Source organism: Megascapheus bottae, chromosome X (assembly GCF_031878675.1).
Source record: "Megascapheus bottae isolate mThoBot1 chromosome X, mThoBot2.hap1, whole genome shotgun sequence".
Taxonomy (NCBI): domain Eukaryota; kingdom Metazoa; phylum Chordata; class Mammalia; order Rodentia; family Geomyidae; genus Megascapheus; species Megascapheus bottae.
The window spans coordinates 95,198,961-95,212,395 of NC_143547.1; the positions used below are offsets into that span (position 1 = coordinate 95,198,961).

A 13,435-nucleotide genomic window follows, 5' to 3' on the forward strand; every position below is an offset into this window, starting at 1 on the left:
GAGTACTGACAGAAAAGCAAGCACTAAATTAAGTACATGTCCTATGGAGTACAAGGTTTAACTTCTTTGTATTGCCATGATTGTGATAAAAATGTTGAGGCAATATTAATTATTATAGTATTTTCCACCACTGCCTTGTTCCTTGCATAGTACATTGTGCATGTGAAGATGGAATCTTTCATCAATTCCTTCAATGTTAGAAAAATTCAATTATTACCACTGCATAGGAAAGTATGTTGTATTCTAATGCATGTTTCCTATTTGTGTGTCTAACCTATACTGGTTAAAGTTACAACCAACATTTTAACATAATTCTGTGTTCTCCACTGAGATGATTGTTCTAGATGAACTTTGTCAGTAAAGAGCAACATATTTTTTGGAATCTATCAGAATGCGCTGATGAAGTGAGTGAGAAAACCTGAATATTATTTTCATGACAATACACAGAAGAGTCAAACACAATGTGGTCGTATGAGATTTTTAACCAATTTGAGTGCCCAACACTTCCATTTAAAAACATTCTTTCCCTTATATTCTAGTCTTGTGATTTGTTTTTAATCTTCCTGGCAACTCTGATATAAACGAGACAAGTATTACGTTGATTTTCACATCGAGGGAAGCTGAAACTCAGTTATTTGCTTGCTCCAGGTTGCTTAGAAAATCTAGAGTAGAATTGGAAACAAAACTGGGTCTCTGATCTCAAACTCAGCATCTAACACAGATAAGATTTCTTAAGTTTGATAAATTCATTAGCATATCTATTTATTCAGTACCTGTTACATGCCAGCTGCTGTGCTAGACTCTGTCTGGGGCATGCAAGGGTGAGTAAAGCAATGAATGTTCACATGAGATTAATAAGTGAATGAATCAGTCTTGGACTCCCTGGGTCTAGTCTTACACAGCTCTCCAGAGAGGAAGGCATATGGATAATAGGTACATTGCTATGATAAACACAGACTTTTCTTTCTATAAAGGCATTATACTAGACGCCATGCCTAGAGTATATAACCTTAAAACCTTTTGAGCTAGGCCAATTGAGGGCTACAAGCATACAGAGAATCACCCTGGGAAGGAAAACACCATTAGACAAGGGATTATTCAATTAAAGTCTGCAAGCATTACCTCTTGAGAGCAAATTATCCCAGACAACTCTTTTTATTTCCCTTTCTGAATTTAAATACTGCAACAATGACAGCAAAAAAAAAGAATTGAAGGGGGTTCCCAACACCCAGAACGATGAACTGTGCTTTCAGGGCTCAACACAAAGATTTAATCAGCACCTTCACATACTTAGCTGCTAGAGGAGATGGTAGGACATTTTCTCATTGAATTAAATGCAAGAAACCTCTAATTTTTCTATGTTTTGGCAAGAAAATTAGAAGTAGCTGTGCTCCCCCCATCCCGGGTTTAGCATAAATCTAAATCCCAGGCTTGTTAGTGCAGGCCCCAACATGTGAATGCTGTCAATTAAAAGCATGTGCACCATTTGGCACTCAGGAGTAAGAAAGGATGGATGGCATCCTTCTACTTACTCCACAGGGTTGCCAAACCCCAGATGGTTGCTTTCATAGGGTGTTTTTCTCTGGACAGGCTTATTGTCTTCTGCCAGCACAGCAGGTGTTCTGGGATGTACACAAAAGTATGGGAAGCTTTGCTTACATACCCACCTGCACCATGGAGCCTGTGGTGATCCCGACTTTGCCATGGCACACACAGCAGGGATAAATTTATACTGCAGGTTCACACCTGGGTCCCATGCCCTGATCAATCATATCACCATTTAGCCAGGGGCCTAAGAAAATGGAGTAGGGTTCGCACCATGAGAACCACTCCTACTCCTGAGATATAGGCCATAAAGTATCTGTAAAAGCTGAGCCACAGACAAAGTGAAACATGTACCTAAGGATATTTGGGATAATAAGCTTTCGGTTCCCTTGGATGAAGAGGGTTTTGGAAAGCAGGAAACAGATAGGGTAATGGAGGAAACAATGGAAGGATTGATTCCTTGCTATTCTCTAGAGAAAACTTGTGGATTTGTCATTTAGTTTTCCTTTTCAAAGGAAAGCTAGGCTGGCATCATTAAGAAGAGTCCTTATGAGTATAGATTAATATGCTATATGATGAAGCATGGCCTTGGTTGATTAATAAACAACCAGGATCCAAGATAATATACAATGGGTGGCAAATGAGCTGTCAAATGACCAAGATGGATGAGGAAACAGGTGGTTGCAGAAGAGAGGAATAGAAATGCAAAGTGTGGCCAAAGAATATCACAGTCATGACCCAGAACAGGACTTACAGGACCACAGCTAGAGAAGTACAGGCTGCCCCAGGGGAAATTCTCAATAATTCACTTGGAGCTGAGGCAACGATTTGACAGGAATAAGTAAAGATGCATTGGCAAATATATTAGCAAACATCATGACAAAAGTAATTCACTGCCTTTCTCTAACACTGGATGGGAACAACAGTGCCTCGGATCAATTTTTTTATAAAATATTTATTACCCTTAAATAGTTCTACAAAGGAGTTTCCATTCACCAAAGCCATTTATAAATACAGTGCAGTTTGGTAAATGTTGCCTCAATGATCTCACCCACTATTCCTGCCCTTTCCTTTACCCATTGCAATTCTAGGCTGTGTATTGAAATTTTTGCCAATTTCAAAATTTATTTTGCCAGGCCTGGGCTTGAGCTCAGGGCGTGAGCGCTGTCCTTGGACTTTCTCAAGGCTAAAGGTCTACCACTTGAGCCTCAGCGTATGCGGTACTGTGGAATCAAACCTGGGTCTTCACGCATGCTAGGCAAGTACTCTACCTACTAGGCTAAACTCTGGGCCCCAATTTCAGCCATTTTTAACAAAGCAGTTTATATGTACAGTGAATCTTAATCTGTGTCATCACCTCAACACCTTCACCTGTCTTCGACCTACCCCTTCCCTTGTCTTTCTCAGTTCTGCAGTCCATTCAATAAATTCTTCCCTGCATTCGTCCCTCCCTCCCCACTATATTCCTCTACCTCTCTCTCTTTTTGCCCCACCCTGTTCTCTTGCTAGTACCCATTTGCTGGTGCTTAAAGCCTTCAGGTCTATTTCTATATCTCTGAACTTGTTACTTTTTAGATCTTGGGTCAATCCAGTTAAGCTTCAAAATCAACATTTTGTCATCAGCAACTTAAAGGTGACTGAGTTCTCTGCCTACACAACCAAAAGTGGGAAAATGGACATCTCACACTATCTACATTACTAAAGATGAGGGCTAAGCAAGTATCTTACACAAGGTAACATGCTCCCGCTCATGCTTTAGAGTAGCACTGTGAAAGGGAAATCAGATGTCACGACTATAGGCACTGGGGAAAGTCAGAGAGCTTGAAAAGCTCTTCAGGAATTGATTTTACTCATTCTAGCGCATGCAACAAGAGGGGCTTCAGTTGCAGTTTTTCACACTCTTTGCCACATTTTGGATGTGTAAATAGACATTTGTTATCTAAAGGATTTGTGCTCTGAACATTGTCCTTGAAAACAAAGTCAATATTCTCCCACTTATGAGATGAAGGAAAAAGTTCAATTACTGAGATAAATTCAAATTTCTAGTCTCAGCTCGTTTCCCTATCTATAGTAGAGACCAGAAATAAATCACTGTAGCTTAAGAAAAGATATAACAAGATGAGGGGCGGGGGTGGGGGAAGGGAAATGGGGACCAAGACATGAGAAAGGGTAACCCTTCTATTAATTACAATAAAGATATATATAAAAATAAAAAAACAAAAAACCGAAGATATGCAAAACATAGGGCTTGCTCAGAAAAGGAGATAGAGCATATTAAGTCACACAGAATTGCAAGATTGAAGGTTAAAGTCAATATATATATATATTTATTTATTTATTTATTTTTGCCAGTCCTGGGCTTGAGCTCAGGGCCTGAGCACTGTCCTTGGACTTTTCTCAAGGTTAGAGCTCTACCACTTGAGCCTCAGCACCACTTCCAGCTTTTTTGTTTTCTATATGTGGTACTGAGGAATCGAACCCGGGTCTTCATGCATGCTAGGCAAGCACTTTAACCACTAGGCCAAACTCCCGGCCATCAATATATATTTATTGTCATTACAAATAACAAACACAAGGCATGTAAATAGTTCCCTGCCCTGTGGATTCACCCCTAATCATAGGAATACAATGTCATCAAGACTAAGATAAAATGCCCTCCTCATTGGGCAGCAGAAGTAGAAAGACATTCACAGGTGTGGACACTGGTACCTTTAGTCCTATCCAGCTCAAGAATTATCTTTCCTGGCTTTTAAGACAGTGGAGCAAGTAGGGAGTGGCATGAATGAGCTGCCTCACCATCTGGATAGCTAGTGGAATAAAATGTAGCCCTAAGTGGATAATCTGAAATGTAGAGCAATATTAGCTTTCTAAAATTATGTTGCTGTAGGTTTGTTGTCTTTGATCCAGTTTCCTAGAAGAGGCAAATGAGCTAGGGATTTTGTGGAAGGGAGAAATAAGTTAAGCAGGAGGTTGTAGAGTATGGAGTGAACAAAGCAAGGCTTGTGGTATCCACTGATGCTTAGCTTTAACCTGATGCTGTTGGAATGTACACCTCTATATACACCTCCAAATTGATCCCACCTGGAAGCAAAGAGGTTGGCTGCCATTGGCAATGGTTCTGCCAAGGCCATGGGGAGTAAATATGCTGTAGAGACTCGAAGCATTGAAAACCTTATCACCAGCAATTCTAGTGGGCTAAGACACAGATACACCACCTGATAAAATGAATCTGGCCAAGGCACTAGCAGTGCCCATGACACTAGGTGGATATCATCAGATTCCTTTTCCACCAAGTCCATTGGTAAGGGTCTGCCAGCTCCCTCATCACAACTAGTTTCTGGCACTTGCTCGCTCTCTTGCAGACATATTGGAGTACACCATTAACACAGGGCTTCTGCTTGAGCTGTTCCCTAGGGCTGGCACTTTCTTCATGAGGGAGGCTAAACTACTTCTTTTCCTTCTTCAGATATCTATTCAGATGCCATCTCCTCAAGTTTTCTTAAAACCATTGATAAGGTTGGCACGCTACTCCTCCCTTCACTCTTCTCCATAGCAGTCATGACAACCTGATAATATGCTTCCCTATGTTTGCTGTCTGTTCTTTCCTTTCTGGGTGTCGGCTCTAAGAGGAGCACTGGGCTGAAGGTGTGTGGATCAGTGGCAGAGTGCCTGGTAAACTTGAGGCCCCAAGTCCAAACGCCAGTGCACGGGGCAGGGATTTTTATCCTGAATTCACTCATGTATCTCCAGTATGTATAACAATGTATGGCTCATTAAATATTTGTTGAATGAATGAGTGAATGAATGAATATGTCCTTAATTTTACTGCCATCTCTCTTATGCTTGAGCTAACTGGACTATATTCCCAATGTTCACATTTCCCCTTTCCATTTCATCTACATTCTTTCCAGTACATTAGGTTCATTTTAAAAATCATTTACAGTAATGCTCTTGCTTATTTCCACTTTGTATTCAAATGTTCACCAAATCAACTACAGTCATTATATCTACATGGGTTATGAGTCATGTTTGTTTGGAAAGAGAAAAATGCTTAAAGCTACCAATTCTGCCAGTTATGACAGACAAGAAAGTATAAAAAATAATCCACTGTCACTTACCAAGTGAACAAATAAAATTCAAGTGAATGAACGTGCAGTATAAAAGGGGACCAAATATTTCCTATATCTCATCCCTGATTCCTCCTATCCTCTACCCAGAATAAGTTGTCGATGATCAGAAATCTGCACAGAGTCCATCAAATATGCATATATATATATTCTTTTAGGAATGCATGCTACATTTCATATTCTTCATATCATATATAATATTCTGAGCACAATCAATATATATTGGAATTTTAAAAAATCTGGAATGGAAAAGCAAGCAGTGAATCATAGAGCTCTGGCATATACACTATATATTTTGAATACACAAATATTCCACTAACTGGCTCATTTCACTGGGGGCACAAAGCTGGATTTAAAGCTCTAATAGACTTGCAAAACAAAGTGCTTACTTTCAGGTATATCCAAGGACACTAATATCCAAGAAAACTTTGTAACTCAACTATTGTGCTTTTTCAACCTTATATTTTCCAAGATAAAGTAGGAATAAGCCTCACTGGAGTTGTGGCAAGCACTTAGTAAGATCTTAGCTGTTTAAAGGACTCTCAAAAATACAATACAATACAGTATGCTATAAATCTTCCCAATCCACAATCCTCGAACTTCAGCTTGTATAGAAGTGATATTTCATTGGCTTAATTACTTCAGAAAACACCAGGGGGGGCTAGGAAAGCCTTGTAAACTCTAACCCTAAAACACTAAGTACATGATCATAGGAAAATTGAATTTAATAGTTAATATCTGAAATGAGCGCATATGGTCAATGTGTTCTTCTAAATCCAATCTTTTGCTTTTGTACCTGCTGAACAATTAGGACTGGGAGTCCTGCCAAGAAGAGCCATGTTTGGCCTTTATCCCAGATTTCTGCTTTGTTTCTAGACTAGCATCATCTGAGTGTGGTCAGTAGATGCAGTGGCACATAGTGGTCATGACATACCACAGGGTTACACTACATGGATCTGCATAGTATAGTCTTGGATTATGAATTGGAGAAGTGTAATAGTGATGCATAATTTCCCATAGCCTTGCCATCCTTGTTTGCAAAACAGATGAGTATGCACATTTATCTCATACACAAACTGACATGATTAAGTAGATGAAATGTATACAATAGCTAGTCCTTTGATAATTCACAAAGGGCCAGCTATTATTGTCATATAGTCACACTAGGCATAAATTTTGTTTTTATATCCACCTTACCAGTTCCCGGTCCCCACTGTACTTAATGGACACTAAGAAAGCCCTGGGCAGTAGGAGGTGGAGAACATTTTTTTTTTCCTGCCGAGATCATTTGGATATTTATAATGTCATTCATGGGCTAAACACAATGATCAACACAGGGAGACAGATATAGGCAGCTGTGTAGAAGCACACGAACACATGTGTCCTAACACATACCAAATAATTTCATGGACTATATATGGCTCACGGGCCACTGCTCCCCAGTCCTGATAGAACCAAACCTAAATAGCCTCATCAGGCAAGTTAACATGGATGTTGAGACACTGTAGAAAGAGTGCTGGACTTAACAGCAAAACCCACCACGTATTGTCATTTGATATAGACCAGCTACACTGGAATGTAAGTGCCTGGAGGGGAGAGGCCACAACCCAATGCTTTCACTTAGTTCCCACTCAGTAACAAGAACCTAAAAGTGATCGATACTGAAACCTTACATGAAGTAAAGACATAAGCCTACAGAATCTCAGTGTCTTTGTGCACGCAAGGAGAGTATAAGTATGGCCTCCCACAAAAATGTCTCTATGCATTCCACTTGATGGTGACTGGCCTGCTAAAATGCCTCTGATGATTTCCCTCTTCTCCCATTCCCTTCTATTTAATTCATTCATTCATTCGTTTGTATGTTTGTTTGCCTATTGTGATGGTCCTTAGGCTGAGGCCCGGGTCTGGGCTCTGTTCCTGAGCTTGTTTTGCTCAAGGATAGCATGCTATGACTTGAACCACCGCTCCACTTCTGGTTTTCTGGTAGTTAATCGAAGAAGAAAAGTCTCACTGACTTTCTTGCCTGGGTTGGCTTTGAGTCATGATCCTAAGACCTCAGGCTCCACCGTAGCCAGCCACCAGTTCCCAGCACTCCTTTCTATTTTCACATTTAATTTTTGCATCAATTATTAGCTCAAAAATTCACATGTTTTGACTCTCCTGAGTCCCTCTTATTATTAAAATTCTTTCATTCCCCTCAAACCCAGTGGAACTTACAATAGAGCAAAATGATGATTTCATTCTTCTCGCTAGACTGGCAAAACCACTGAGGTAGGGACCGTGTCTATTTTGCTCACCACTCTTATTTCTCAGGCTATACAAGCAGCTTAAAATATTTTCTGAATAAATAAGTGAATGAATATGCAAATGAATGAAGAACAACTGGAAACTATCTTCTTTTCTATCTCACCACCTTAGCAAGTTTGCTGGTTGTTATTTTCAGACTACCAATATGGTATGGTTTCATTCTATTCAATACTCTTGACAATATCACTCTGCCATGCCTATGACTTAACAGAAAATACATACTCTGAAACTATGAGATGTGAGAATGCTAGCACTCCTACTTTTCATAAACACCATGAAGGATTCATGGCCCCTCACCTCTCTTCAGCTTCTTAAATTTAAGCCTCATGCTCACTTCATAGCTTAGAATGGTCCCTGACTTAATGATCTATTGCTCTGCTCCCCTGAGGTCCATGCTCTTGTTATATCTCAGTTGGTATTACCCAGAATTCCTAAGGTGGCAGCTGACATTTACCATTCTTCTTGGTTTGGCAACAGGTATGAGGAAGGAAAAAGTATTGAAAGAGAAGAGAGAGATCATTCTTGGTCTCCAAGGCATGGCCATATTTTCCATATCCATCCCCTTCTGATAGGATGGAGGGAAAGAGGGAAATCAAAATTCCACCTGCCACTATCAAAATCACAAGTTAGCTTTCTGTAGAGGCTTTTCATGCCGAATCCCAACAGTTTTCCTGAAAATCTAAGAGTAGAAGTATTATTCCTAAGTCAAAATGAAAAAACTCTATGATCCTCCATTACCCTGGTAGCACTCTCATGAATGACACCATTCTTCTGATATCGTCCACAATAAGCCTTTTGTGTGATATAAATATTATACATAACAATGTAATTGTTGCTTTTGCAGTGTAGGGAGGGCATTAGAAACATTCATCTAGCTAGCATTTTTAGAGCAGAAACCATAGGTTTAGCAATATTCTTGGCACTAGACAAAACAGACATAGAGCTCCAGAAATAGAAGTGAAAACATAAAGACAGAGGTAAGTTGAGATTACAGTATAGTGAATGCTGTAATGAAGAAAACAAAATATTTCTGGAGGTACAGAAGACAGCTGGGTGTTTCAGATTGCCAATGCAGGTGGAGAGAAAAGGCTTCTTAGCTGCAGTTACAGATGAGACTGGCTAAATCCAAATAGGCTAATAATAAAAGCACTGCCAGCATTTCCCCTGCAAGGCAGTCATTTAATCAACAGATGTCTATTGCATTCCTACTCTATGCCAAGCATAGTGATGAGCACGGGGGATGCAAAGGGAATCAAGAAAACATGGTCCCTGTCCTCTTAAGGCAGTTTGGACCAGATGGACTCACAAGACCACCAAGCAATTTTTTATTGTATTTTTAAAAATTCTTCCCGATAGAACAAACGTGCTTTGATGTGATGTTCCCATGACAAACCCCAAGGGTAACAATAGGCAATTTCTATCCAAGATTAGGACATCTCCTTAAAGTCTAACAAAAAGACAACCCATTAAATCTCCCTAGTGTCATAGAGAAAAGACAACATAGGTGTTTTTTTTACAACACATGCCACAGGCTGGTTTTTTGAACAAGCTCCTGAAGGAAATGACAAATAACTTGAAGCAGCAGGCATGGAAAGAGTTCCAGGAAAAATCATTCTTATTCATATAACAGAGAAGAGAATTATTACTACGACACACCCTTGTTCATAACTATATATCAAGCTTGCAATAAAGGAAGGTTTGTCATGTAAGTGAAGCTGTTCATGGGGCTAAACCAGAAATTGGGCTCCACAGGGCTGTGAAAGGAGGAAAGGATAGAGGTAAGTGCATGACAGAAATGTACTCATTTGATCCTGAGAAGAAAAGGTTCTCTAAATGTTACCTTTTGAACTTTCGTTACATAGATATGTCCATCATCAGAGATTCTGAGCACATTCAACTACTTGTCATACCATCTGGAAAGTATCCAGTACATTGACCAGTTACATGGCATGGTGATGGAGCTTCTCTTCACTCAGGCATACAGACTACTAGTGCCATTAATGCCATTGGTCTTCATTGTAGCTCAAGTTTCACATGGTAGCAGCAATGGCGATAGTATGATACAAAGAGAAGGAACAAACAAAGCTTGCCATTGTTAGGTATTGCTTTAACTACTTTACATTTAGTAATTCATCTATTCCTCAATATAACTCCATGAGGAAGGAAGTATTATGAATCCCGTTTTACCAGAAGGCAAAAGAGAGGTTAAGTAATTAGATTCTTATACCATTTTTAAACAATCTGCTGTGGAAATAATCATCTTGAAAATATTGTCAGTACATATTTAACACATGTCAAACCAAAATGTGATGTGTTGGCCTTTACTGAAGTCCAACAGCCCCTCGATTATTAAGCACTCAAAAAACCTACTAACAATGAGCATAAAGGAAATTCCAAGGTCTGTCCCAAGTTGCTAGACGGGTCTACCTAAATGGTTTTGAAACATATATTTATTGCTCAAAGTTCTGGAGGCTAAAATTGTAAAGGTCAGAATGGCAGCTCAGATGGGTTGTGGTGATGGCTGTTGTCATCTTCTTAGATATTCCCTCACATGGCAGGGAGCAAGAAGTCTTGTCCCCTTGCTTCTTAAAGGGCATGAATTATTTTATGGAGGCTCTACCCTTTCTACCTTATCTTAACTTAATATCCAAAGGTTCTACCTACTAAAATTTGTTCATTGGAAATTAGGGTTTTAGTATTTCAATTGGGGAAGTGGAGAGACACATTGAGAGGATAGCAATGAGCTCAGCTGATACTCAATCCTATTTTATCCAGATTCTGTATGAGTTCTTTAAGAACAGGGCTTAATGAGCTGGGAATGTGGCTTAGTGGTAGAGTGCTTGACTAGCCTGCATAAAGCCCTGGGTTCAATTCCTCAGTGCCACATAAACAGAAGTAGCCAACAGTGGTGCTGTGGCTCAAGTGGTAGAGCTCTAGCCTTCAGAAAGTTGAAGGACAGTGCTCAGGCCCTGAGCTTAAGCCGAGGGCTGGCAAAAAAGAATAGGCTCGATGGTTCCCTCCTTTGTAATAATTAATACAGATCTAAAACTCCCCTATCAGAGGATTACCATAGCTCATGTCACATATGATGAGACTAAATGAAATGAACTCTGGGATATGGAAATAAAGAGTTTTATCTTGTGTGATTGTGTAATGTACTATGTTATTTCTCTTCTCTTATTTTGCCCTTATGGCTAATTTCATGTTGTTACGGTATCTGACTTTTTTATCTGGTATATTGTATATACCTTTATTTGTTTATTGAAATAGGGAAGGAAAAGGGGAAAAACAATATGATTGGGAGGGGATGGGAGGAGGGAAATGGGGACAAAAACATGAGAAGGGGTATCAATGTGTGAGAAATAATGCACCTAATACCTGATGAATGTAACTGTAACCCCTCTGTACATTATCCCGAAAAAAAAAATAAAAAACAATGAAGTCCTATCAAGTATAGTGCCTGACTCAAGGCAACACACACACACACACACACACACACACACACACACACACACACACCCCACATACACCATATTTGTTTCACAAGGAGTAGAGACCTATCAAGTAGAAAATCAGTAGTACTGCGGACAAGTATTGCCACAAGTCAGCAGAATAATAGAGTTTAGAGATGGCTTTGTGGAGGAAGGAGAAGCAAAGAATGCTCAGGAATACACAGCGTGGAGTAGACAGGACATTGTGATGGGCATTCACAGGCCTAGGAGTGCCAACGAGCAGAATCCCAGCAAAGATTATCTCATGGGTCCAGGGCTTTTAGGAATATTTTACATTTAATAATATCCTCTAGTCATAAGCTTCATTGGTTTAGGAGATCCCTTGAATTCCAGAAGAGTAGTTAGAACTCAGACGTCAGTGGGTTCTAGAAACACTGGAGAGGAATTCAGGAAGAGTGCATACAGGTAAACATAGTCCTGAGCAGTTGTCGTCTGACACACATATGGTACAGAGAACAAAACACACCCTTTGACCAACTATTCCTGCTTGCTTGCTTACTTTCTTGCTTTCTTTTCGTTCTTTTCTTTCTTGCTTTTTCTTTCTGTGTGTGTGTGATGTGTCAGTCAGTGAGCTTGAACTCTGGGCCTGGCCCTGTCCCTGAATCAAGGCTAGCACTCTATCGCTTTAGGCCACAGCACCACTTCCTTTTTCTGGTGGTTAATTGGTAATACTGTCATAGATTTTTTTCTGTCCAGGATGTCAGCCTCCTGAGTAGCAAGAATTACAGATGTGTGAGCCATCAATACCTGGCTAGACTGCATTTCTTGTAGTGAGCTGACCTTCTTGAGGATGACTTCATGTTATCAGCACTGTGTTGTAAGGACGAATAAAACCAGTTTAAAATAAAGGTTTATCCGAGACCTGTCTTATTCAACCCCAAGGAAACTATGTAAGTCTATGTAAGTTAAATAATCTGCAGTGGATCTACCTGGAATTAGTATCTAATATAGATACTAGGACAGATCTTTGCTATCTTTAGTTCCGTTGTTAACCATTCAAATATACAATAATGTGCTGTATTCCAAAAGGTACTTGGAACCTGGGGATTTGGAGACAAAATTAAAGGACTTGTAGGATCGTCTGTGCTGACTACATAATTCTTCTGAGCAGGAAACTGAAATCAGTGTGAATATTCCTATTTCAAGGTTTTCTGAAAATAAAAATGGCCATCACATTATTTTTGGAATCAAGGCTAGAAGGATGAACCACAATGTAAGTGGGAATATTTAACAGTAAGAGCTCACATTTTTAATCCACCAGGAGAGCTGATAAACCAGTAGTTCATCGAGACCATTAGGTTTATTTGAACTATGCCCTGAGTGTTGTTGATTCTATACTAGAATCGGGAGATGAATATATGTCTGAGTTGGGCTCCCATGTGTTTACCTTAGACTTCAAATTTGATTTCCTATGGCATAGATATTTCGTCATGTTTTCACATATTTGATTTGGGAAGAATTTTCCTCCAGGTCTTTTGGACTAATCCCCAGACTCAATGCTTCTTTAAAAAAATAAGAAGCAGCAAAACACCAGCATCTGAACTACCAAACCTAATTTATCAACTGTTTTCATATACAAAGACGTATTTGATTATGAAGACCATATTAGGACGCTGTTTCATAAATAATTATAACATAACTTCCCTTAAGAAAACATGTAAGCTAAATAACCTGTGTATAGTCTTTGCTTTGCTAACTCTTTCATGTACCAAATCTAGTTTTTTGTAGAAATTACTTCCAATTTTCTTGGGAATCTTCAATGATATACTGCATACAGGGTAAATAATGTCTTGGAAAAGTATTCTATTCTAATATTTCACATTTCCTGGATCCATTTTTAAATAGTATTAGCATGAAACTGTTGGTTTTGAATTAAAACAATAGCTGGTAGTTGCACTTCGCTCGCTGGGAAACCAAGTACTCCTGCCCAAATGACTTGATGAG

General features: G+C 39.4%; 1 protein-coding gene across 2 annotated transcripts in view; it reads right to left on the reverse strand.

The window, feature by feature from the left end:
- The window catches only part of Fgf13 (fibroblast growth factor 13), a 450,817-nt gene that overhangs the window by 200,422 nt on the left and 236,960 nt on the right, over positions 1 to 13,435 (reverse strand). The gene's annotated exons all lie outside the window — the stretch shown is intronic.